Consider the following 25,715-nt stretch of genomic DNA (forward strand, 5'->3'; position numbering starts at 1 on the left):
AAATCAGCTTTTGGGGAAAAACAAAACATACGTGTCAAATTGTTTTTAAAAAACTACAAAACTGCCAAGTTTCAGAAAAATCGTCGTATGGCACTTCCCTAGTGTTACTTGTTAGCAACTTAGAAAACCTGTAGATACCAAATTTCATAATAATCTGACAATTTTTTAAAAATAATTCCTTAATATTGAATCAGACATGTCGAATTTCGGAAATCTGACATCAGATTCGTAATCAGCGACCCAAAAAACCCCTAGATACCAAGTTTGAAGTAAATCTTAAAATTTTTTCAAAATTCGTCCGCCATATTGGATCCGCCATTTTGGATTTTGAAAATCTAACTTCAGATTCGTAATCAGCGACACAAAAAAACCCCAGATACCAAGTTTGAAGTTAATACATCAATTTTTAAAAAAATCGCCTACTTCACAAAATCCGACAGGTTTTTTGAGGTTAGAAAAAAATCCTGACGTGATGGAGCAAAACGGACTTCGGATTCGTGTTCAGCGTGTCAAAATACATAGGGTTAGGGTATTCCGGTCAAAAGTACATGACACTTTTTTTTTTTTGTGGGGCTGTGTAATTGCAATTAAACATTTTCAGTAGTATAGTTCTGTTTAGTCAGACTGTAAATAAGTATTGTTCAAAAAAAGGTAATATATTGAGAAATTACTTTCAGTAGTATAGTCCTGTGTTTGATCAGACAACGAAGAAATTCAAAAATATCCGACTTTTATATACTTGTAATTTTAAAATTTTCTTCTTATTTTCAGTAGTATAGTTTAGTATTTGGTCGGACATGAAAAAAATATCACAAATAGTAACTAATGTATTTAATATAAAAAATTGAAATTATTTTTTTTCCAGTAGTACAGCTCTCTGTTTGGTCAGACAAATTACAACTTTTTTTTAAATAATGAATTTAAAGTAGAGCAAGTCAATTTCAGACAATTTATATTAAATACATATTGAAATTCAAAAATGCAAGTAGTACAGTTTTTTTTGTTTAGTTAAAAGTAAAATTAATTATTTTCATTTAAAATTTAAAAATCAAAATTGCTGAATTTTGAAAATATTATTATACCGCTTATTGTATATCAACATTGTGGAAAATAATAAATGTTGTTAATCGAAAAGTTCGGACTATAAATTTTGCAATCTCGGTAAATGCTTTCTGTTGAAGCAGTCACACATATACACACAAACCTTTATAGAAACGCTTAAAACGTTTCCAACCTAACCAACCATTGCGTTCAGTTCTCGCTCTCTAATTAGTAATGGTAATGCAATAATGGTAATGTTCGCTTAGATTCTGCGGCACTTCACCGACCCAGCCAGATATTAAATAAATTTAAATACTCAAGTATCCCCCCCCTCTCTCTCTCTCTCTCTCTTTTCGTTCTCGTGAAAATTACTCTCGCAAAGATATTTTCATCAATGCCAATTAATAATTGCAAATCACCATTTCCAATTAATAAACACATGTATTTTTTTTTTTTTACAAAATTTTTACTTATTTCAAATTGATAAAATGAAATTGATATGAAATAGAAAGTATTAAAGTATAGCTGTTTTAATACTTTTTTAATACTATTTCACCGTCCAACAAAATTTTTGTCCCACAAAAAAATTTAACATTTTCGAAAACTAGGACCCAAAAAAAATACCCGTATCTGGCCGTTTTGCTAGATCAAGTCGTTTGTGGTTTTAAGGGGTGAAAACAACCCCTAAATGAAAAGTGACAAGATATCTTTTAAATATTATTAATATTTTATAAAACTTGGTATTTCGGGGGTTTTCGGGGTCACTGATTATTAATCTGATGTCAGATTTTCAAAATGCAAAATGGCCGATCCAATATGGCGATCAAAATTTTAAAAAGTTATTAATTTTTTATTTTATATCCGCCATTTTGAATTTTGACAATTTAACATCAGATTCGTCATCAGCGACCCAAAAAACCCCTAGATATCAAGGTTTAAAAAAATTTAATAACTTTTTAAAATTTTGACCGCCATATTGAATCCGCCATTTTGAATTTTGAAAATCTGACATCAGATTAATAATCAGTGACCCCGAAAAATCCCAGATACCAAGTTTTATAAAATATTAATAATTTTTAAAAGTTATCTTGTCACTTTTCATTTAAGGGTTGTTTTTATCCCTAAAAACCACAAACGTCTTGATCTAGCAAAACGGCCGGGTATTTTTTTTTGGGTCCTAGTTTCCAAAAATTTTGGATTTTTTTGTGGGTCAAAAAAAAGTTGAATTTTGTCGGACGGTGTTTTAATTCTATTTTAATACTATTTTAATACTTTCTATTAAATACTTTTCTATTTCCAAAAAATAGGTTTGAATTACTTTCTATTTTCTATAGAAAATAATATTTGCACCACTTTTTAATTTTTATTTTTCGTAAAAAATTTTACTATTTTTGAAGCATTTTTTTTCGAAAAAAAAAACTGTTTTCCGATTACAAATGTTAAAAAAATATTATTATTATTAAATTTTTTTATTAAAGAAATAATTTATTTGGTAGAAAAATAAAACAAATGAATTTCTTTTTTGATTGGCGAATATTAATAATAATAATAATAATAACAATAATAATAATAAATTAATAATAATTAACAAATAAAATGAATAATTTATAAATTAGTTGAAATTACTAATTCAAATTTAGAGAGAAAATAACCAAAAATTGACTGTGTTTCATTGGGGGGGGGGAATGCTTATTCACATCGTGTCTCGTTAGGTAATTTTTTGGAATAATTTCCCCGTCACATGGTATTATATCTAGTGCTGTTAGTTCAATTTTCCCGGTTTGTTGGATACTGCGAAACACACTGAAATGTCCTTTGGCAGATAGTTCTTTACAACAAAGAAGGCAAAAAAAAAGAGAGACAGAAAATAGCGATTCCAGCAATTCGAAGGCTCAGAGGTCGTAGATGAGGATAGAGGATAGAAGCAGCCCGATCCAATTTGATGACTGGATACACATCGCTGAACACGAGTTGCGCTAAAGTAATTATTAACACCAATTGCATTGTAATTAAACATTGCTTCCTCTCTTTCTCTCTCTCTCTCTCTCTCTCTCTCTCTCTCTCTTGCTTTCTCTCTCTCTCTCTCTCAACTTCATATATATCCCATTCTCTCTTTTCCATTTCCGCTTGTAGACTGTCCAATCGAAACACGTTACATTATTTTTTTTCCATTTCTTGCGTCTTGTTGCAATTTTCTTTTTTTTTTTTTTTGTTTTTTTTTTAATATAAATTATATAATATTGATCTGTAAAAAATTATTACTTTGATGTTTTAACTTCTCTCTTCTTCATTGCATCATTGTAAATATATAGGAAAGTTTACTTTCATCTCTATTTTGTCACGAGGGAATGCATTTGAAAGCGAGAGAGAAAGAGAGATAGAGAGAGAGAGAAAAAAAAAATAAAAACTGTAATCAAGCTGTGTCGAAAATGCATTTCGTCCAGCTCTTTCTATTTCCTTTTTTTTTCCACCCTCGTGCAATGTCCACTAGCCATCGTTGCTTTGATTGTACACCTCTCATGTAGCAAAAGCCAAAATTCACATGACCTAATTTTACGCCAACGAAACCAGTAACGCAATAAATGTTTTATTATATTTAACAATTTTTTTTTTTCTCATATTGGAAATTATAATCGGTAAATCCGTACAATTATAAAATTTTTTTTTTCTTAATTGTAAACACATATTTTATTTATGAATTTTTTTTGGAAATAAATGTAGGAATATTATTATTTTTTTTTTTAATGTAATTTTTAAGGTGAACCATTTTTTTCTTTTTATGCTGAAAGAATTATAATCGAAAAAAAAAATTTTTTCAAAATTTTTCTTTGCCATGAATTTATTTTTCACAAAAAGGAATTTTGTTTTATGCTGAAAAAAAAAATTTTCGATTCAAATACTCGATTATTTGAATATTATCAAATAAATATTTACTTGAACTAAATAATTTTTATTTTGAATCAATTAAATTTGCTATTTATTTTAAATAAAAAAATTATTGTTTCAAATTTCCTTAATGTAAATAAAAATTATTTCGTTCAAGTAAATATTTATACCACTCATTAATTATTTAATACCACTAAATATATATGTATATACTAATAGTATAATCTTAACCTTTATTTATATTAAATTTTCTTTTTTTGTTATACGATTTATACTAATTTTTTAATTTTTAATTATTTTCAATTATATAATAACATCAAAAAATATTTTTCCAAAAACAAAATTTAAAAACTTAAATTTTTTTTTTCTATAAAACAAATTTCTGAGAAAAATTTCGTTTTACAATTTTATTTATAATTTATTTTATTTCCTCAGGGAATAAGAATCTTTTTTTTTTTTTTCCTCAGAACTCTTGATAAATCTCATTGAGTGATGTATTGCAATGTTAAATAAAAAAAAAAAATCTATGTGTGAATTATGGCTTATTCAATAAGGCTGAAATCCGACATTCTTTTCGACCGTCATATATATATAGAGAGAGGTTCGATTTGATCGCATTGTAGTTGCGAGGGTAATAAATTTCCCTTTTTCGCCGCAAAAACTCCTTGTGTGTTTTGCGGCCTATTGATTTTGTCGTATTGGGGGGGAGGGGGAGGAAAAGTTGTTTTCAAGCAGAAGTCCCGATGAAATGATTCTCTCGAGATTTACGAGTGATCGTTACCACAGTTCCACACACAAAATTCAACAAGCGTACTGAACTTATGTATATATATATATATATATATATATAAAAGAGAGACGCACATGCAAGCTGACATAAAATCTTCAAGTATTCATCGATAGCGCAAAAGCTCGAGCCCCATAAACTTATCGTTTTCTTAAATTCACTGCTTGCGCACACAAAGTCGAGAAGCGAAAAAAAAAATATTGGTTTTGCTTACATTTGATGTATCCACGTTTTTTTTTCCTACTTTCATTTCGAATAAGTTACAATTCGCTGAAAGAAATAGAAATAAAAAAAAAGTTCCTCTTTTTTTACATATAAAGACTTCTCTATAAAGAAAATCTACTCTTGTTGTAAAAACCGGATTTTTTTTTTAATAATAAAAATTAAGTTTTGTATTTCATTTATTTTTTCCTTTTTTTCTCTTTTGCATTCTTCCTTATTTCGTTGATTTTTGTTTTATTTCACTTTTTTTTTTTTTTTTAAACAAAGTTCTTTTTTGGAAAAATTGAAATTTTTTTTTTCAAAAATATCGAAAAAAGTTTAGACAAAAAAGAAAACAGTTTGTTAAAATGTAAAAGCTTTTTTCTGCTTTTTAATAATTTATAAATTTATTCGTAATATATACATTTTTTTCATAGTAAAAAATATGTATTTCCTTTTACGAAATATCTAAATTTTCCAGGTAAAAAGGAAAAAATTACTCTTTCTCAAAAATAACAAAACTCTTGTCTGAAAAATATTTTTTAAAAAAATACTATTAAATATTTAAACATTTTTTTTTTTTTTTTTGTTTTATTATACTAAAAAATTATTTTTTTTTTGAAAAAAGAAATATTTTTCCTCCCCGCATGTAAAATATGTAAAGAACGATGTAGCCTATAAAAGATTCGTTATAAAAAGTTCAACAGTTTTTTTTTTATCACTTTTTTCCATGAAAGTTATAACAAAAAAAAAAAAAAAAAAAAAAAAAGACTATATTACTGTTGGAAAAAGATAACTTGAGAGTATTCTCAAATAAAATATATAGTAGATAAATCTTCATTATTATTTTTATTTTTTTTTGTTATGATCATTAAAATTTTGTTTTGACAGAACTGAAAATGAAAATCAACAACTTTTGCTAGAGAAAGAGATTTGTCTTATAATAGAGTGGAATTGAATAATTTAAAGAAACTTTTCAAGCGTAGAATAAAAAATGACTTTTTTGCAAAAGCAAGCAGAAACTATTAAGTGCAAAGAAAAACTAAGAATGTAAAAAAGTTATAAAAATTTCTTTTTCATTACTTTTCTCCTTTTTTTTTCGTAAATCAAATGTCTTGACTAAAATTGTGTTTTACTACCTAAAGTTGCTTAAACTTTCTTTCAATGTTGAAAAAAATTATTTCTACATAAATTAAAGAGAGAGAGAGAGAGAGAATTAAACTAATTGTTAAAATTTTCAAAAAATTTATTTTAAAAAATTTAAAATAGAAAAAATATTTATTCATTTATTGAGATATAATTTTGTTAAATTATTAATGTCTCGTATTATTGTCGTTAGAATGAATTGCAGTTGAAAATCATCAATTTACAAAACAGTTTGTATTCGCCTGATCGAATTTTAACACACTTTATATAATCCGAATCAGCAGGGCGTAACATATCCGAGTGCAGGAAGTTTGAATTGGAATCTCACTCGAAATCCCACTGACTTTAACACAATAAATTCTATACAGAATACACATATTTTATATATATATATATAGTATGAGATATCGACATTTTAAATTCGATTTATCGGTTATAATATTATTAGAAGAATCATCCCTTTAATAAATATAATACAAAACAAAAAAATTTCCAGCTTTTAATAAAAAAAAAAAAATGTTAAGTGATTTCATTTCTTTACAGTAAATTAAATATCTGACTAAAATTGTGTTACACTACTTAATTTTATTTTTCCAAAACGTAAAATTTGTATACAGTTTATTAGTATTTTTATTTGTAAATATATATATATATATATTACATCAAATTTTAGCAAAAAAAATCTATAAAAATAATAATGAAATAAATGTACTTTTTTTTGACAAATCAGTGAAAAATAAAAAAAAATGGAAATATGAAAATAGAAGGAAATGGCAATAGAAGAACTTGGTAAGAAACAGGCAATATTCCCAGTGGATTACAAAATCCCAATTGATACGAAAATTTGATATCCACTATTTAGTCTCTTTATTTATAGGGTGTGCAGTGAAACGATATTCAAGCTTTTATGTCATATAAACTTGACGCTTCCAATCCCTTCTTTACAGCCGACATAAAGAAATACGATCTGCTTTATCCATTTTGTAGCTTCATTCTAGTCAAAGTTTTTGGAAAATTGTTTAGAATATCTCGAGTGAAATATTCATTTTTAAAGAGAGAGAGAGAGATTTTTTTTTCATTTGCATAAGAAAAATAAATGTTATTTGATGAGCGTTTAACTGAAAATCACTTTTATTACTGAGACAAAAAAAAAAGACTGACTAAATTATACTTTTACCACTGATTAAAATTAAATGAGTTAATTTTTTTTTAACTGTTTCGTCTGACTGAAAATTTAGTACTGATATAGCAAAAATTATTTCAAGTCTGACTAAAATAGTTTTTTACTACTAAAAAGAGAAATCAAGACAAAAGAAAATTTATATTTAAATCAAAACTCACTTTTTTTTGTGATTTCAATTTTTCTATAAATATTGTTTCTGACTAAAACATGATTTTACTACTGATATTAAAATTAAAAGAGATTAAACTCTTTTTACTATTTTGTCTCATTAAAATTTACATTTACTACTGAAATAGTAAAATTATTTCAAGAGCAATGTCTGACTATAATTGTCTTTTACTACTGAAAATGAAAAAATTCCTTACATAGTCAAAAAAAATTAAACAGCATGTAGCTATTATTTTTCTATTATTACTAACAAAATTGCAAACCCGTCCAATTAAATATTTACTTGTACTACTGAAAAAATTTAAAAGTGCTTTAAAAGTATGACTCAAGGTCAAGGTCAAGTCAAGGTCATTTGAAGGTCAAGTCAAGGTCATTCAAGGTCGTTTGAAGGTCAAATTAAGAATGTCTGACTAAATATTTACTTGTATTACTAACTTAATTGCAAACCCGTCCAACTAAATATTTACTTGTACTACTGACAATATTGTAAACGTGTCTAAAAAAATATTTACTTGTGCTACTGTACTACTGAGTGATACTACTGAGAAAATTTCAAATATTAAAATGTCTGGCTAAATATTTATTTGAACCACTGATAAAATTTAGAAGTACTTTAAAAGTATGACTCAAGGTCAAGGTCAAGTCAAGGTCATTCAAGGTTATTTGAAGGTCGTTTGAAGGTCAAATCAAGGTCATTCAAGGTCATTTGAAGGTCGTTTGAAGGTCAAATCAAGAATGTCTGACTAAATATTTACTTGTATTTCTAACAAAATTACAAACCCGTCCAACTAAATATTTACTTGTACTACTACTTGTACTGTGGATAGAATGTTTTCCTTCCTTCCTTCCTTCCTTTCGTTTATAAAAATTTTCAAAGTGTCGGAAACAAATTTTTCTCTATATAGAAACATGTTATATGACATCCTGATCAATTGTCCGGATGTATGTATGCGTGTGTTTGTGTGTGAGGATTTTAAAAAATACCCAAAAAAAAAATTTTATCATCTTTTTTTCAAAAAATTTTTTTTAATCGAAAAATTTTTAAATAGAAAAATTTAAGGTTATATATAATAAAATTGTATTCCTTATACGTCAAGACAAATCGATCGGTATATATAAAGTATAGTTTTAATTTAAATTTAAAGAATTAATAAAAGTTAAAAAATCAAAAATTCACATTTTGGCTATAAAATTTTTGTGATTATTTAAATTTAAGTTTATAGATGAAATAATTGTATTCCTTATACATGAAAACGAATCGATTGGTATATATAAAATTTAAATTTTGAGGTAAATTTAATAAATTAATGAAAGTTAAAAAATAGAAAATACACATTTTAGATGAAAAATTTTATATTTTTTTGAAATTCAAGTTTAAATATAAAATAATTGTGTTCCTTGCATTAAAACGAATCGATATAATTGTAAATAATTATAAATTATATATTATTTTTCATTAATATTTAGAAATTTCGGTTAAAATATGAATTTTTGATTTTTTAACTTCCATTAATTCTTTAAATTTAACTCAAATTTATAGGTACTGAAATGTTTATATTATTATTATATTATTTTTGTATGTTTATTTCAATGTTAATACTTTCTTCACGAGGAAGCAAATTTTTTTACTAATCGTAAAAAGGAAGTAAAATGTTCATGTAATGAACATCTGAATTTACAACTTGTTATTATTGGCTCGGTACTTGGGCCATTATTGTTTTTGCTTTTTATAAATGATGTAAAAGTAGTTTTTGAATATTGTTTGTTTTTATTATATGCTGACGATCTAAAAATTTTCTTAAAAATACATGACCACAATGACTTTGTCAATTTTCAAGCTGACCTTGATAGACTTTCCAATTGGTGTTCCCTAAATTGTTTACCATTGAATATTAAAAAATGCTTTGTAATTTCCTTTTCTGGACGCACTATTGTTCCTAAGCATCGATATATGGTTGATGATTTTTGTTTACAGAGAGTTGATAAAGTTAGTGATCTTGGACTTTTGCTGTGCGAGAATTTTTTATTCAATGAACACATATCGAGTGCTATTGCTAGGTCTGTTGGAATGCTTGGTTTTGTGACAAGAAATATATCGGATTTTAAAAACCCTCATGTACTTAGAACTCTTTTTCTTTCTCTAGTGAGGCAAGGACTTCTGAATATATCAGTCGTTTGGTCACCTTACTATGATTATCTAATCACAAGATTAGAAAGGGTTCAAAATAGGTTTTTGCGTTTCGCTGCTAAGAGACATGGAATTTTCTATGATAGATATAGTCATGATTATAGTGATTTGCGTCTCAAATTGAATTTACCAAGGGTTGAATCCGTATTGGCGTACAATGATTTGTTGTTTTTATATAAACTTATACATGGGTCAATTGTATGTCCAGAGTTACTGTCACGTTTATATTTTTTTGTGCCTACAAAGCGACTTAGAAATGCTTCACTTTTTTATGTATCCGCGCATAGAACCAATTATGGATCTAATTCTCTCATAAGTAGAGTTACTAGAGAGGCTAATTCATTGTCAACAAACATTGATTTATTTGAGACCCCAAGAAATAAATTTACATCTAATCTGCGAGAGTTGTTATTAAATAATTATTAATTCTTATGGTCAATGTATATATGTTGTATTTAAAAAAAAGGTTTTTATGCCTGTTTACTTATTAAATAAATTATTATTATTATTATTAATTTTGATATAAATGAGAACCAAGTGGTCAATAGAAAATGATTATTTATCTATATAATGAAAATACATGATTGTTGGAATAATCGGGCAATAGGGTAATCGTGGGCGTTTCCATTTATGCACAGCATGAACCCCAAGTTCACATTTCATTGAAGTTGAGCCACGTGCAGTGTGTGAGGGGTTTTAATGTATAGATGTAGTGTGAATAACCGACAGTCATGGGCCCTGGAGACCTAACAGGTGTACTACTGAACTAAATCCAAAGTCGCTTGCCGCCAAATAGTTTGAGTTCCTGCCGCAAGTACTACTCGAATGTGATACAATGTTCATTTCTCATGTGTGTTGCCCCGAACTCAAGTGGTAATTATTGAGTTGACAAACGGAATTGCAAGTAGAGGGGTGGGGGGGGCGGTTACGAAACTTCGAACATCACCCAAAAGATACTTATACATGGTTTATATAATTACAGAGATATTTCACTAAACTCGTATAATAAACAAACTAATTTCCCAAGGTGATAATTTATTTAAAACCATATGCGTATAAAATGTATTGTATTTTTTATTTTATTTAAAAAATTTTTTTTTTCTAATTCAAATTAATTTTACAATAAAATATATTTTTCTACTTGAAAAAAACGTATATTTGAAACATTTTTTATTTTAGCAAAAAAAATAGTTTTTTTATATAAATTATATTTTTATTATTTGCCATTTTTACAAAATGTGGATAAATTCTTCTTTTGTACATATATAGAAAATTTTTTTTTCAAGAACCCGCGTTTAATGAGAATAGGAAAATATTATACGTTTCACTTTATACTGAAAAGAAGAAAAGTATAAAAACCAAGGGTGGAAAAAAAAGCACTGACTGTCCACTAGAAATCTGGCTGTAAGCCTCTGGGATATTTGTCTATGTTCTTCTATATATCATGAAGAAGGAAAAAGACAGTAAATATTTGTTCTTATACTAAATCAACGACGAATGGAATTTTCACATCAGAAAAAAAATAAAGCGCCTTGAATATACATTTTTAGGAATTGTAACACTATTTTGTTGGAAAAATTATTAGAAAAAAAAAATTTACATTTTTCATCCTTTTTTTTGTTTTCTGAGAAATTTTATTTTGAGAAAGTAATTTTTTTTTTGCCAAGACATTTTTTGGAAGAATTTCTAAGGTTTAGAAGAAATATACTCGTATTGGTCAGACATGGTTAAAAATAATAGTCGACACCCCCCATGAAAAAAAAGCAATCTCTTACTTTAATGCCACTTGAGTTCTGCAAAAGTCTTGTGTAAGAACCCCATTAATTGAATTGCTAGGGTCACAATTCACACAAATATTATTGTTTTCGAAATTCAATTCTCGCGGGGCTCAAAATAATATAGCATCCTTTCAAAGAGAGAGAAAAATATAAAAAAAAATTCTTTTTAATGAAAAAAACGGTTTGGAACAAAAAAAAAATTAGAAACAATTTTTCTCAGCAACGAATTTGATTTTTTTTTTTAAACTTTCTTGGAATCAAAGAAATATTTTTTCTGTCCAAATAAATAATTTTCTATATTATCCCATTTTAATCAGAATTACAAAATGATAATTAGATTTTCCTTTTTTATTTAATACTAGAAATAGAATTATCTAATTTTAATTCTAATTAAAATTATCTAATTTCAAATGAAAATATAAATTTTTCTTAATTTAAATTAATTATATTAATATTATTTAATATTTATGAAATATTATTACATATTTCCTCAACTATAAATGTTCATAATATATACATATATGAGAAAATGGTAAAAAATTCAGACATCAAAGTATAAATTATTGTTTCATTTTTAAACAAACCTGGAAAAATGATACCATCTGGTGGTTTTTTTTTCCAAAAAAAAAAAAGAAAAAAAAAGGAAGGAAGACAACGACGACGAGGTAAAAGAAACAAAAGAAAAACATTGAACGTGTCCATTTCATTTCGTGTTGGATTTCAAATGCCTTCAGGCACACGAAGACTCCACTTATATTTTCATAAAAATCCGTACAGTTCTTTTCTCTCCCCTAAAAAAAAAAAAAGGATCTCAGTTTTACATTAAAATTTTTAAACCTTGAATAACTCAATTAGAAATAATAGCATTTCATATCGATATGGGTTTGAGAAAAAAGAAAATAGAAAACAAGAGTAAAATAATAAGTATAATTTCATTGTAAAAAAAAAGTAATTTTCCATTTTACATTGTTTAAAAAAAATAAACATTATTTAGAACGTTGTTATTGAATACAAAAGAAATCCATTAACTTTTTTTCTTTTCTTCATGCATGAAACAAATTGATTAAAACAAATAATTTTTTTCGTATATTTATTTGACTACGATAAATTGAAAAAAGTTAAATAAAAGGTATTGTCAATTTATCAAAAAAAAATTTTTTTTTTTTTTTTTAATTAATCGAAGTCTAGAGAAATGGACTTAGAGAAGATCGTCTTAGGGTAGAGAGAGAGAGAGAGAGAAAAAAAAGAGAGAAAGAGACTATAAAACAACTTGTTTAAAATGGTTGTTTTCCTGGAAAATGAAAAAATTCCTTACATAGTCAAATAAAATTAAACAGCATGTCGCTATTATTTTTTACCTTCAAACAACACAAACTACCTTCAAAAAAACCTACCAATTGAACCTAAATTGCAAGAGAATAAGTATAATCAATTTTATTCGATTTTTTTTAGAAAGAACGTGTCTAACAAAATATTTACTTGTACTACTGCTGAGTAATACTACCAAGTGATACTACTGAGAAAATTTCAAACATTTAGAATGTCTGGCAAAATATTTATTTGAACCACTGAAAAAATTTAGAAGTGCTTTAAAAGTATGACTCAAGGTCAAGGTCAATTCCAGGTCATTCAAGGTCATTCAAGGTCATTTGAAGGTCAAGTCAAGGTCATTCAAGGTCATTTGAAGGTCAAGTCAAGGTCATTCAAGGTCATTTGAAGGTCAAGTCAAGGTCATTCAAGGTCACTTGAAGGTCAAATCAAGAATGTCTGACTAAATATTTACTTGTATTACTAACAAAATTGCAAACCTGTCCAACTAAATATTTACTTGTACTACTGACAATATTGTCAACGTGTCTAACAAAATATTTATTTGTACTACTGCACTACTGTACTACTGAGTGATACTACTGAGAAAATTTGAAACATTTATAGAATGTCTGGCTAATTATTTATTTGAACCACTGAAAAAATTTAGAAGTGTTTTAAAAGTATGACTCAAGGTCAATGTCAAGTCAAGATCGTTCAATGTCATTTGAAGGTCATTCAAGGTCATTTGAAGGTCAAGTCAAGGTCATATATATATATATATATATATATATATATATATATATGAGATCCTGATCAATTGTCCACTGAGAAAAAAGGTTTGAGCTGACAACCAAATATTTCATTTAATATATGTGCAACTAAAATTTTTTGGTTGACACAACTAAACTTTAGTTGACATCAACCAAAGTTTGGTTGAGACTATCAAATTTTTTTTCATTTTCTTATTTAGTCGTCTGAAACAAACTTTGGTTGTTGTCAACTAAAGTTTAGTTGTGTCAACAAAAAAATTTTAGTTGCACATATATTGAATGAAATATTTGGTTGTCAGCTCAAACCTTTTTTCTCAGTGTCCTGATGTATGTGTGTGTGTGTGGATTCCTTTTTTGTTTAGAAGATAACTTTAACAGATTTTAATGGATTTAGATAATATTTGGTAGACTCATTTATCATATTAATTTCTCAAATCTGACCAAAGGATTTTAAAAAATTCCCCAAAAAAAAAAATTTTTATCGTCTTTTTTCCAAAAATTTGTTTTTAATCGAAAAAATTTTTTTATTTTAGAAAATTTTAAACATTATTTAGAACGTTGTTATTAAATACAAAAGAAATCGTTTAACTTTTTTTATTTTCTTCATGCATGTAACAAATTGATTAAAACAAATATTTTTTTTCGTATATTTATTTGACTACGATAAATTGAAAAAATTTAAATAAAATGTATTGTCAATTTAACAAAAGATTTTTTTCTTTTTTTTTTAATTAATCGAAGTCTAGAGAAATGGACTTAGAGAAGATCGTCTTAGGGTAGAGAGAGAGAGAGAGAAAAAAAAAGAAGAGAGAAAGAGACTATGAATTATCATATAAATTATGAATCTCCAAATGAAGTTATTATCATTTATGCTCGAGAATTTTCTCTCTTATATAAAGCTCATAAACTAACAAAATTAGTCTCTCAATTACGTTTCGTCTACTTCTGGTCTCATCTTCCTTTTGATGGCTTTTGAGTTAAATTTCCACTGGACTCAAATAAAGAAAGAGAGAAAAATATTTTTCCCGGGGCAAAGAAATATTTTGAGTTAGTGGGTCATGAAAGCCTGAAGGCTCGTTGCATTTTCTCTTTATAGGACTTAGGGAAAATTCGGATTACAACAACGTTGAAAGAGAGAGAGAGAGAGAAAGAGAAGAAGGACCCATATTTGTGGTAGTAAACAGATGCCACAGAAACCAAAGCGACAGATGCAGCAGGAAACAATTATTTCAAGACAAAAGATAACACGTACCCCCTTCACCTCCCTCCCCCTCTCTTTTCTCTTCTAAATCCTCTCCTCCCCTCCCCCTCATCCAAAGAACTCATGGGCGAACCTGGTGGAAATTTGCCAAGAGTTGTCAGAACGACAACAAATAACATTCATATATACATATATATATATATATAGTACAAATACACATGTGGTGCAAAGATTTACATTATGAAACGTTGTGTACGTTTCTGACTGTTACAAGTGCCTAAGAGACATTTTTGTATTTTATATATATGTATAAAAATGTTTATGTGTGAGACGCCAACACTCGACAAGTAATACCTCGACCTCTCAGTTGGTGGAAGAAGAAGAAGAAGAAGCAGCAGCAAAATTTATACTAAGTATAATATATCGAATCGGGGTTACATGCAGCGCGGTGAGGGTGAAACTCTCCTATTTTTCGTGTCAGGAACGAAAAAGGGGAAAGGGGGGCCTAAGGAATGTCTTCAGTTTGATTTATAAAAGAGAAGCGGTTTGTAGTCGAAAAACCTTTTGTCTGACGCATAATGGATCGCGCATACTTTCAAGAGCAAAGGCCGTCGTCTTCCCTTTTTTTTTTTTTTTTTTTTTTTATTCTTAAAGCCAGGGGAATCAACAAAAATTTTAAAGCAGCCTTTCATCAAGTTTTTAATTAGAAAATTTATTTCTCACAAAAACGAACAACTTGGTTGTTTACTTTTATTTTCCTCAAGGATAATTTTTTACACCGTGAAAAAAGTAATCTTATATTTTAGAGGAAAAATCCTCTTCTAATATCCTCTCAATTTTTCCTCTTAAAACAAAAGTATTTCACTTGAATGTAGAATATTTTTATTCTTTGATGACTAATAATAAAACAAAACAATTTTTTTTGAGGTTCTGATGTGAAAAACATTGAATTAAAATTAAATAAATAAACAAATCTATTAATTAATGTAAGTAATTATAACTATACTCTCTAAATCTGAATTAGTAAAAAAGTTTACTAATTTGAATTAGTAACTCACTTTTTGCTTCTCAATTAGTAAAATTTTACTAATTATTAGTAACTTTTACTAACAATTAGTAAAATTTAACTAATTCTAAAGCAAAAAGTGAGTCACTAATTTAAATTAGTAAACATTTTTACTAATTCAGATTTAGAGAGTAAATCATTAATTATATTTAATATTTAATTAAAGATATTTAATTTAGTGCATGATAATAGCTTTTCTTTATCAGTTTATAATCATAATTATATGCGAGAGGAAAATCCTCTCAAGTGAAGACTATTACTTTTTGATACAATATATAAGAGGAAAATATGCATCAAATTAAGAGGAATTCGCTAGAATAAAGATTACTTTTTTTAGGGTGTAAAATTAAAATTATTCACGAAAGTGCTCTTCCCGTATAATTGAATAAATAAATAGATAAACAAATTTATAAATAAATAAATAGATAGATAAATAATTTTTTTGAGGGATAATTATAATCAATAATTATGATATTTATTTATATGAATGTTTGCTGAAATCATTATAATGAAGATCTGACTCTCCTCGCCACATCTTTTTTTTTTTTTTTTGTGTCTAATGAAATGAAAGTTGATTAAAAAAATCGCACTTTTTTTTTTTTATTGTGCACGATGAAGGAAACAATTTAAAAAATGCCAGTGTCCCTGGTAATAAACAACTCTTGACATATCTCGTACTCTCCTTCACTTGAATTTTCCTATGGTATTTATCATCCGACATTTTCTCTCCCGACGATTTTACGTCTTGCATTAGGTAACGAGTTTTCGGAGCAACGCTGTGCAAAAGTGATTAAAGTCCTGTAGACTGACGTAATATAATTGCTTCAGTTATCGGTAATGCAGTTAATGCATTTAGAAGCCTTTAGCATTATTCGTTAAATGACTCTCATCATTATATTGATCGCTGTTGTTTATATTTATATTAACAAGAATATTATTATTATTTTCTATTATTTTTTATTATTTTTTATTATTTTTATTATTATTATTATTATTATTATTCTTATTCTTCTTCTTATTATTATTATTCATATTATTATTATTATTATTATTATTATTATTATTATTATTATTATTATTATTATTATTATTATTATTATTATTGCTCTTGTTATTTAGAATTGCATAAATTATATGTGTAACATACAAATGTTAAAATTGAACATCAAAACGATTTTATGTATATAAATAATATTTTTAACATTCGCATTGTAGTAGAATCAAAACGAGAAACGATATTCACTGTCATGAATTTACAAATACCTATATCAACATGGATAATTCATATTACATATAGAATTGAACTGTCGATATATTACAAAAAGTTTCAAATCGAACTCTGAATAAATGTCGAGAATTGATGAGAAATTTACGTGAATTTAGAAAGAAGGAAAAGAATAGAATTTTAAAATATTTGAAAGAAAAGTGAAATGTACACAAAGAAACAATGTTTTATTATATTGAGAGGAAAATTCCTCTTCTATTTTCACCTCACTGCAGCCTCTTAAAAAATTTAGTAAAAATTTAAAAAAAAAAAAAAATTAATTTTTATCTTGAAAATTTTTTAGTTAAAACAAAAAAAAAAGAAAAGATTTTGATTTAAACTTATATAAATTAGAATACTTCTCCTTTTTTTTTAAGAAAGTAAATAAATACGTAATGAAGAAAGAAATAATTGAATGAATTATTAAGTAATATTTAATTATTAGAAATAATTGAATTAATGAAATTAATTTTTTATTTAAATGTATATTTTGTAAAATTATCAAAAAGAATTGTAATTGAATATATATATTTTATAAAGGGTGTTTTCACAAAAGAGAAAATAAGCAATGAGTGTATTTATCTTTGAGCAATTAATTGTATACTTTTTGCATCTCGTCAAACATGCTCAAAGTCTCTTTTGCTCTCAAGAGAGCGAGAGAAAGAGAGAGAGAGAGAGCTAGAAGTAAAATATTTACAAAAGCGATGCATTTCTGACATTTTCCCCACTAAGTAAACTTATATTTTTGAGACTCGGATTTCACCCCCCCCCCTCTCTCTCTCTCTATTTCTCTCTTGTAATTCTGTTTATGCTGCTTGCGAGGTTTTTTTTCTCTCTTTTTTTTCTTCTTTCATGAAACCCAAGAATTCTGAGTATTCAAGAATTTTACGCAACCTTAATAAGAGAAGCTTACGTTGGACATATTTTTCATCCGCGACACCTTTTTCGCGGTTTTTGTTTTCTTTACAAACAAATCAACGACGAAAAATATATCAATTTTTTTTTCTTTTTTTAAATGAAAAAAATAATTTATTTTTTTTTAGTTTAATTTCTACTTTAGAATGAAAAGAAAATAGTGTTTCTTTTTGTTAAAAAATATTTAAAAAAAAAAAAGAATGTAATGTATAATAATTTTGTATTCTTTTTGTTGGAGATTTTTGAAGAAGATGAAATGAAGGTATATAAAAAGTTGGGGCTTTTTCCACTTTCATCTCTTTTTACGACTCATATCTTTTAATTTTATTATTATATTAATTTTGTTTTCTTTTTTCTTAAAAAAAAATTTTTTTTTTACACTACTTTGAAACAAGTTTTACTTTTTTAAATATTTTTACTAAGAAAATAGTAGTTTTAAAAAATTACTTTAAAAGTATTAAGTATATTAATAAAAAAATAAAAAAAGTTTTTGAAATAAAAACAAAAAACTAAATTTTTTTTTTTTACTTATGCCACCAATTATAATGAATAATTTATTATTATTATTATTATCCATAAGAAAGAAATTTTTTTGTTACCTCAAAAAAAGGAGAAAAAAAAATGTGAAAAATTTTAAATCCATTTCAATAAAGTGTGCCAAGTTCAGAATTTTTAAACACTTTTTATTTCTTTATTTTTATTTTTTTTTTTTAAATCCAGTTCGCTATCAAGTATAAAGCATTCTAGCCGGATAACCGGATCTGGTGGATTGTTTCATCAGGAAATTTCGCTACAAACTCAACCCTTTGGGAGAAGAAAATGTAACCGATAATGGAAGCATTACAGTATACCATTTTCTTGTTCACTGGTCTGAATTAGACTGATGAAATTTCAGGTACATAATTATTCTATATTAGGATATACTGCGATTCAGATTAGAGAAATAATTTCAACTTTATTGTCAAATATTTTCTTGGCTATTGCAGAAATCATTTTGAATTCATCTAAACTGATTTGTTCTAATCGAAATGTTTCTTTATTCAAAATTATTAATTATTCTTATTATTAATAATAATTAATAATTTTAATTATTAGTTTTAATTTTTAGTTATTAGTTATATTTATTAATTATAAAATAATAATGGTAATAATTATAATAACAATTATATATTAATAATAATTCATAATACAAAATATTTTAATAATAATGATAATGATAATAGTAATAATTAGAATTATATATAATAATAATTAATAATAGTAATTATATTCAATATAATATTCTGAATAATAATTGTAATAGTTACTAAAATATAGTAATTATCCTCAGTGTTCTGAAATAACAATGAATATTCTATATCGTGATATAGATATTTTTTTTAGTATTCTGTGCACAACATGAAATGTAATACTATCTTACTGCTTTGAGAATATTTTTTCCTATTTGGAGAAACATTGTAAAACATACTTTGTTATAATATACAATTCTCATATATAATGTTGATAAAATAGTTTGATTATTTAGAAACAGTACGAAGCAAGAAAATAATACATAAATATTGTAAAATATTTGTCAACCTTTTTTTAGTTTTTTTTTTTTTTTATTATTTTTACAAAGACAAACAGAATATAAAGAAAAATATATATTCAATAATTATTATTTTAGAATTAAAAGAAGAAAAAAATTCCTTATTTTGAAAAATTATGTTTTTTTTTGCCTTCTACTTTTTAAATATAAATTTAACGTTTATTAATTTACATTTGAAAAAACTCGACTGATAAACAAAACCATTTCCCATAGGCTTTCATAATGTACATATAAAAAATACAGTTCCCATTTCTCGTGAGAGTCTTGCATTTTATACCGGTAAGCGTAAACCGTAAAACCACTCTTGGGGCAAAATGAAAATGTATATATATATGTACATGTAAGTATTAAGAAAGTGATATGAAAAGGGTGTTATCTAATTCTTAAGGGTACCATTAAATGATGCCCCTCTTTTTTTTTTTATATACATACTAATTTGAAGTGTGCGTCGTAAAAATGGCAAAAGACATTAAAACTTGATGAACATCCCATTTACTATCACAAAAAAAAATACAAAAAAAAAAATTATCGTAAATAATTATTTATATTTAACTTATAAATTATAAAAATAAATAATTTTTTTTTATTTAAACCTTGAATGATGAAAAAAAAAGAAATTCACGAAGTGATGTTTTTTTGTTTTTTACTCTCCTGTGCGGCGATTAATTTTTTTTATGCCTACGGAGAGAAAGAGAAACAGTTTTGAGATGCATTTTTTACCTTTCGAGTTTAATTAAATGTATAAGCATTTTACGTGCTGTGTGCGCAATAAAGTCACCCGATCGAGTGCAAACGCGTGAATGTAAAGTTTTTAAGTGACGAATGGGCATAAAAGATAGTTTTATGCCTCAAGTGCCGTATGGTTCAGCATGGTGAAAACAGTTCTTAAAATGACGCTCGTAAATTTTCGTGTAAGCGTGCCCCGGAGAATTCACTTTGAAAGTATAAGAAAACGAGGTCAAAAAAAAAAAAAAAAATGGAAAAATTTTTCATCTCCCAATTACAAAAGTTTGCAATCCCTTCTTTTTTTTTGCATCATTTTTCAAAATAATTTTCGCAAAATAAATATTTTTTTCAATATGCAATTTTTTTATAAATATATATATATATATATATATGTATTTTGAGAATATCGTGTGTGGATTCTGTGGAATACACCAACACAGTGGAATACTTCATTAGATATTTGCTAATAATGTCAGTCGTGCAGGGAATTCTAATCAGAATTAAATTACGTCGAGCGACGTGAGCTCAAACGAAGAAACTTGCCATAGGTTTCAAGAGCGAAACCACCGACTTATACACATAGCCGAGGATCATAAACTACCGTTGAAACTTGTAAAAAGTATATATAACTACATTGAAACTTCAATCTTGTGACTAATTAATCAAAAAACATCTTTTAATTATCGTGTTTCGTGGTTAATTATACTCTTTTTTTTGTGGTAAAAGTTGAAGAAAAATACAAAAAAAAAAAATTGATAGAAACTTACCGTTTTGTCTAACTGTATTTAACTTTTACTACTAGGAATGATATTACTAAAATTTACAACTTGTCTGACTGAAAGTGACTTGTACTACTTATTTGAGAATTGGATGAATTTTAATTATTTTGACTGACTAAAATTTACTTTTACTGCTTAAAAACTAATATTTACTAATATTTACTATTTTACTAATATTTACCTATACTACTATTTACCTATACTACTATTTATAAAATTAGAAGTATTTCAAAAAAACTTTGGATAAAAATAAATTTTTAATACAGTTTAAAAAAAAATTGATTGTCTGACTATGACTGTCCGTTACTATTTCAAAAATTGCTCTATTTATACTAAAATTACTGAAATTTAAACATTTTTGTCTGAGAGAAATTGACTTGTACTACTTAAAAAATTACTCGAAATATCAATAATAAAATTACGAGAATATAAAATTTTTAAAAATATAATATTTTTGTCTGACTAAAACTTACTTGTACTACTTTTGCCTGAGAATTAGAAGAATTATTACTGGTTGGCTGACTAAACCCGACTTTTACTACTTAAGAAATCAGTCAGATTATCGATACTAAAATAAAAAGTATATAAACATTTTCTTTGACTGAAATTCAGTTGTACTAGTTATTTAAAAATTAAATGAAATGTAACAACTTGTCTGACTGAAACTGACTTGTACTACTTATTTGAGAATTGGATGAATTTTAATTATTTTGACTGACTAAAATCTATGTTTACTGCTTAAAAACTAATATTTACTACTATTTACCTATACTACTATTTATAAAATTAGAAGTATTTCAAAAAAACTTTGGATAAAAATAACTTTTAATACAGTTTAAAAAAAAATTAGATTCTCTGACTATGACTGGCCGTTACTATTTAAAAAATTGCTCTATTGATACTAAAATTACTGAAATATAAACATTTTGTCTGAGAGAAATTGACTTGTACTACTTAAAAAATTACTCGAAATATCAATAATAAAATTACGAGAATATAAAATTTTTGTCTGGCTAAAACTTACTTTTACTACTTTTGCCTGAGAATTAGAAGAATTATTATTACTGGTTGGCTGACTAAAACCGACTTTTACTACTTAAGAAATCAGTCAGATTATCGATACTAAAATAAAAAGTATATAAACATTTTCTTTGACTGAAATTCAGTTGTACTAGTTATTTAAAAATTAAATGAAATTTAACAACTTGTCTGACTGAAACTGACTTGTACTACTTAAAAAATTACTCGAAATATCAATAATTAAATTAGGAGAATATAAAATTTTTGTCTGACTAAAACTTACTTGTACTACTTTTGCCTGAAAATTAGAAGATTTATTACTGATTGGCTGACTAAAACCGACTTTTACTACTTAAGAAATCAGTCAGATTATCGATAGTAAAATAAAAAGTATATAAACATTTTCTTTGACTGAAATTCAGTTGTACTAGTTATTTAAAAATTAAATGAAATTTAACAACTTGTCTGACTGAAACTGACTTGTACTACTTAAAAAATTACTCGAAATATCAATAATAAAATTACGAGAATATGAAATTTTTGTTTGACTAAAACTTACTTGTACTACTTTGGTCTGAGAATTAGAAGAATTATCACTGGTTGGCTGACTAAACCCGACTTTTACTACTTAAGAAATCAGTCAGATTATCGATAGTAAAATAAAAAGAATTTTCTCTAACTGAAATTCAGTTGTACTAGTTACTTAAAAATTAAATGTTTAACAAGTTGGCTGACTAAAACTGACTTTTACTACTTAAAAATTTACTTTTATTAATCGTAGTAAAATTCGAAGAATATAAACTTTTTTTTCTAAGTTATATATTTGCATGTACAATTTCTAAAATTACAAGTATTTCAGTAATATTTATATATGTATTTTGTCTGTCTAAAACTAACTTTTACTACTAAATAAAGAAATCATCAGAATTTTAAACATTTTTTCTGATTAAAATTAACTTGTACTATTTGAAAAATTATTATAATTACTATAACTGAAATTACAATAATATCAACGCTTTGTCTGACTAAAACTCCTTTGTACTACTTAATTGAGAATTAGATGAATTTTAATAAATTTTGCTGACTGTGACTGCTTTATACTAATTATAAAATTACTCTAATTACCGATAGTAAAAATAAAAAAAAACAAAATAGTTTTCTAAAAATATCAAAATAAAAAAAATGAAAATGATTAAAAAAATTTTTTTTAATTTACAAATTAAAAAAATTAATTTTTCAAAATCAAATTGTAAACTACAAGTATTTTATGCTATCGACAGTTTTCGGAAATGACGACTTAATTTGGCTACTAAATAGGCATTTTTTTTTTTTCTCAAAGAAGCTGTCAATTTTAAATTGGCTGGAAATCCTGTTTGATGGATGAGCTTCTACGATGGTTTGGGTTAAAAATAATAATAAAAAAAAAAAAAAAAAAAAAAAACGAGTAAAGCAATCGAATTGCTGAATTGCCTCTAACGTTTGATCATCGAAAGTTAAAGTACAAATGTCCCTAAGGATGTGTGCTCGTTAATCACCGATCGCGTTTGGCCGAGGGGGAGACATGCCATCGGATAAGAGGTCGGGTATATTGCACAGGACGTTTTAATATGCGCAGCTTGCACACTGCGATATGATATTGCGCGCACGTTGCATAAGATCTCTAACAAATGAGAGAAGACACCTTTTGACCTCAAAAAAAAAAGAAAAAAAAAAAAAAAACATGCTGTGCCTTCTCATATCCTCTTTGACCTCTATGACAAATTCCTGTCAAGAGTTAACGTTTTCCGTCGTGACTTTTTTTGTATACTTAAAAGCTTTTTTTTATGCCGAGTGTATTCTTCAAAATTAAAAAAATCAATAATGAAACAAATATTTATTAAATAATTCCTGAAATTATTTAATAACAATGTAATGAATAATATAATTAATAAAAAAAAAATTATAAAAATTTAAATATAAAATAAAAATATCGAATAATATTTAAATTTACAAATAATAATTTCAAATTATTTAAATGTGTTCAATTTTTGGAATTTTATTATATCTTTATATACCTGCGAATCCCGAGCTGTATGTTTACATTCAAGTGCACAAAGGGAATGTTAAGGTCATAAAAGTCGGGATGAAAAATATCAAATTCAATCAGTTACAATTCGTGTATTGACCTGGTTAGACGTGGTCAACGGGAGTGTAAAGTAATTTTAAAAATAAAATTTTTCTTTTGCTAACTTTTTTTTTTATTTAATAATTAATATTTTCACATTTAAATAGTAAATTATTTCGGGAGTGCTCGATTTTTTTTCTAATTCGCGAACGAAAATATTTTTTTTACTAATTTCTTTTTATTTTTAGTTAATTTTTTTTCGGGTGTATTCGAAATTTTAAAAACCGCGTACGTTGGAAATTTTTAGGGAAAAGTAGTTTGTTTTTTTTGTAATTTAAATACATCGTTTCGGGAATGTTCGAAATTTTTTTAAATCGCGAGCGTTTCTTACAAATCTGGCTGAAAATTTATAATAGGGGAGACCGAGGAGGAAAGTAACAAAAATCAGTTTTTTTATGCTAGCATTAAAAATATTTGTCGGATAAATTTGTCCAATATATTAAATGAAAGCTTGGACATTCACCTTTTAAATAAAATTTGAATTAAACATTTATAATAAATTGACAGTTCACAGTATAACTTTTACGCAAGCTCTTCATCTGTTACTTTCCTCCTCACCCCCGAGGAGGAAAGTAACAAGCTCCTAGGAGGAAAGTAACAGTATCAAATTATGTAAAATTCTTTAGACTAATGACTATTATTAATTAGAAATATTTTTATTAGGAACACATAAAAGTTTAAGTACCCTTTATACTTATTTGGCACATATTTGGGACATATTTAGCACATATTTCGAACATTTTATGAATTTAGCTCATTTTTTTTCTTAAAGATATTTTATGCTTACCTAGATCACAGGTTTTTCTTAAATAAATCTCTGTTATTCGTAAAATTAAATACGATTTGCTTCAATCATTAATTAAAACATGGACAATATCGACAACAGGAGAAAAGTAGCGTGTTACTTTCCTCCTCGGTCGATTTTTTCTTGTATGTCAACAAAAAAGTTAAAACTACACAACTGTTAAATTGTTTGTTTAAGCACAACTTAAAGACAGATAATAAGGCTACAAAATAACGAAAGGCACATTTTGAAAAACAATAAAATTAAAGAAATACGAGACTTTGAAAATTTGAACGAAAACTTACTTTTGACGTTTTTTCTGCACGTCACACCGGAATCAGACCTAACCTTTCCTGTCAGGCTCGGACACACTATGGAGGAGGAAGGGGGAACAGTGCCGACTAAAAATATGTTTGAACCATGTCTATCCGATAATTTGTTTAAAAGTTATAAGCTTTGTTACTTTCCTCCTCTGTTACTTTCCTCCTCGGTCTCCCCTACTTTGTGTTGGACGATAAGGTTAGAAATATATATATTTTTTTATAAATAATTAAAAAAATAGTAATTAAAAATAAATTTAATATATCAATTTTTTTGTTTTTACGAAAATTTTGTTGTCCCTTACAAAGTAGGGAAAATTAAAAAATAATTTAATAAAAATTCTAGTCTTCTATCAAATAAAAATATAATTAAATTTAAATATTTGAAATTATTAAGTAAAATGTGTCGGAAGAAATTTTAAGAATTTT

The 25,715-nt window shown here is 26.1% G+C and overlaps 1 protein-coding gene across 6 annotated transcripts in view; it reads left to right on the forward strand.

Annotated features, from left to right (window-relative positions):
- LOC127285527 (tyrosine-protein phosphatase 99A) overlaps positions 1–25,715 on the forward strand; it is a 408,337-nt gene that overhangs the window by 265,462 nt on the left and 117,160 nt on the right. The gene's annotated exons all lie outside the window — the stretch shown is intronic.

This window comes from Leptopilina boulardi, unplaced genomic scaffold (genome assembly GCF_019393585.1).
Source record: "Leptopilina boulardi isolate dan_hultmark-lab unplaced genomic scaffold, ZJU_Lbou_2.1 LbouV2_333, whole genome shotgun sequence".
NCBI classification, from domain to species: domain Eukaryota; kingdom Metazoa; phylum Arthropoda; class Insecta; order Hymenoptera; family Figitidae; genus Leptopilina; species Leptopilina boulardi.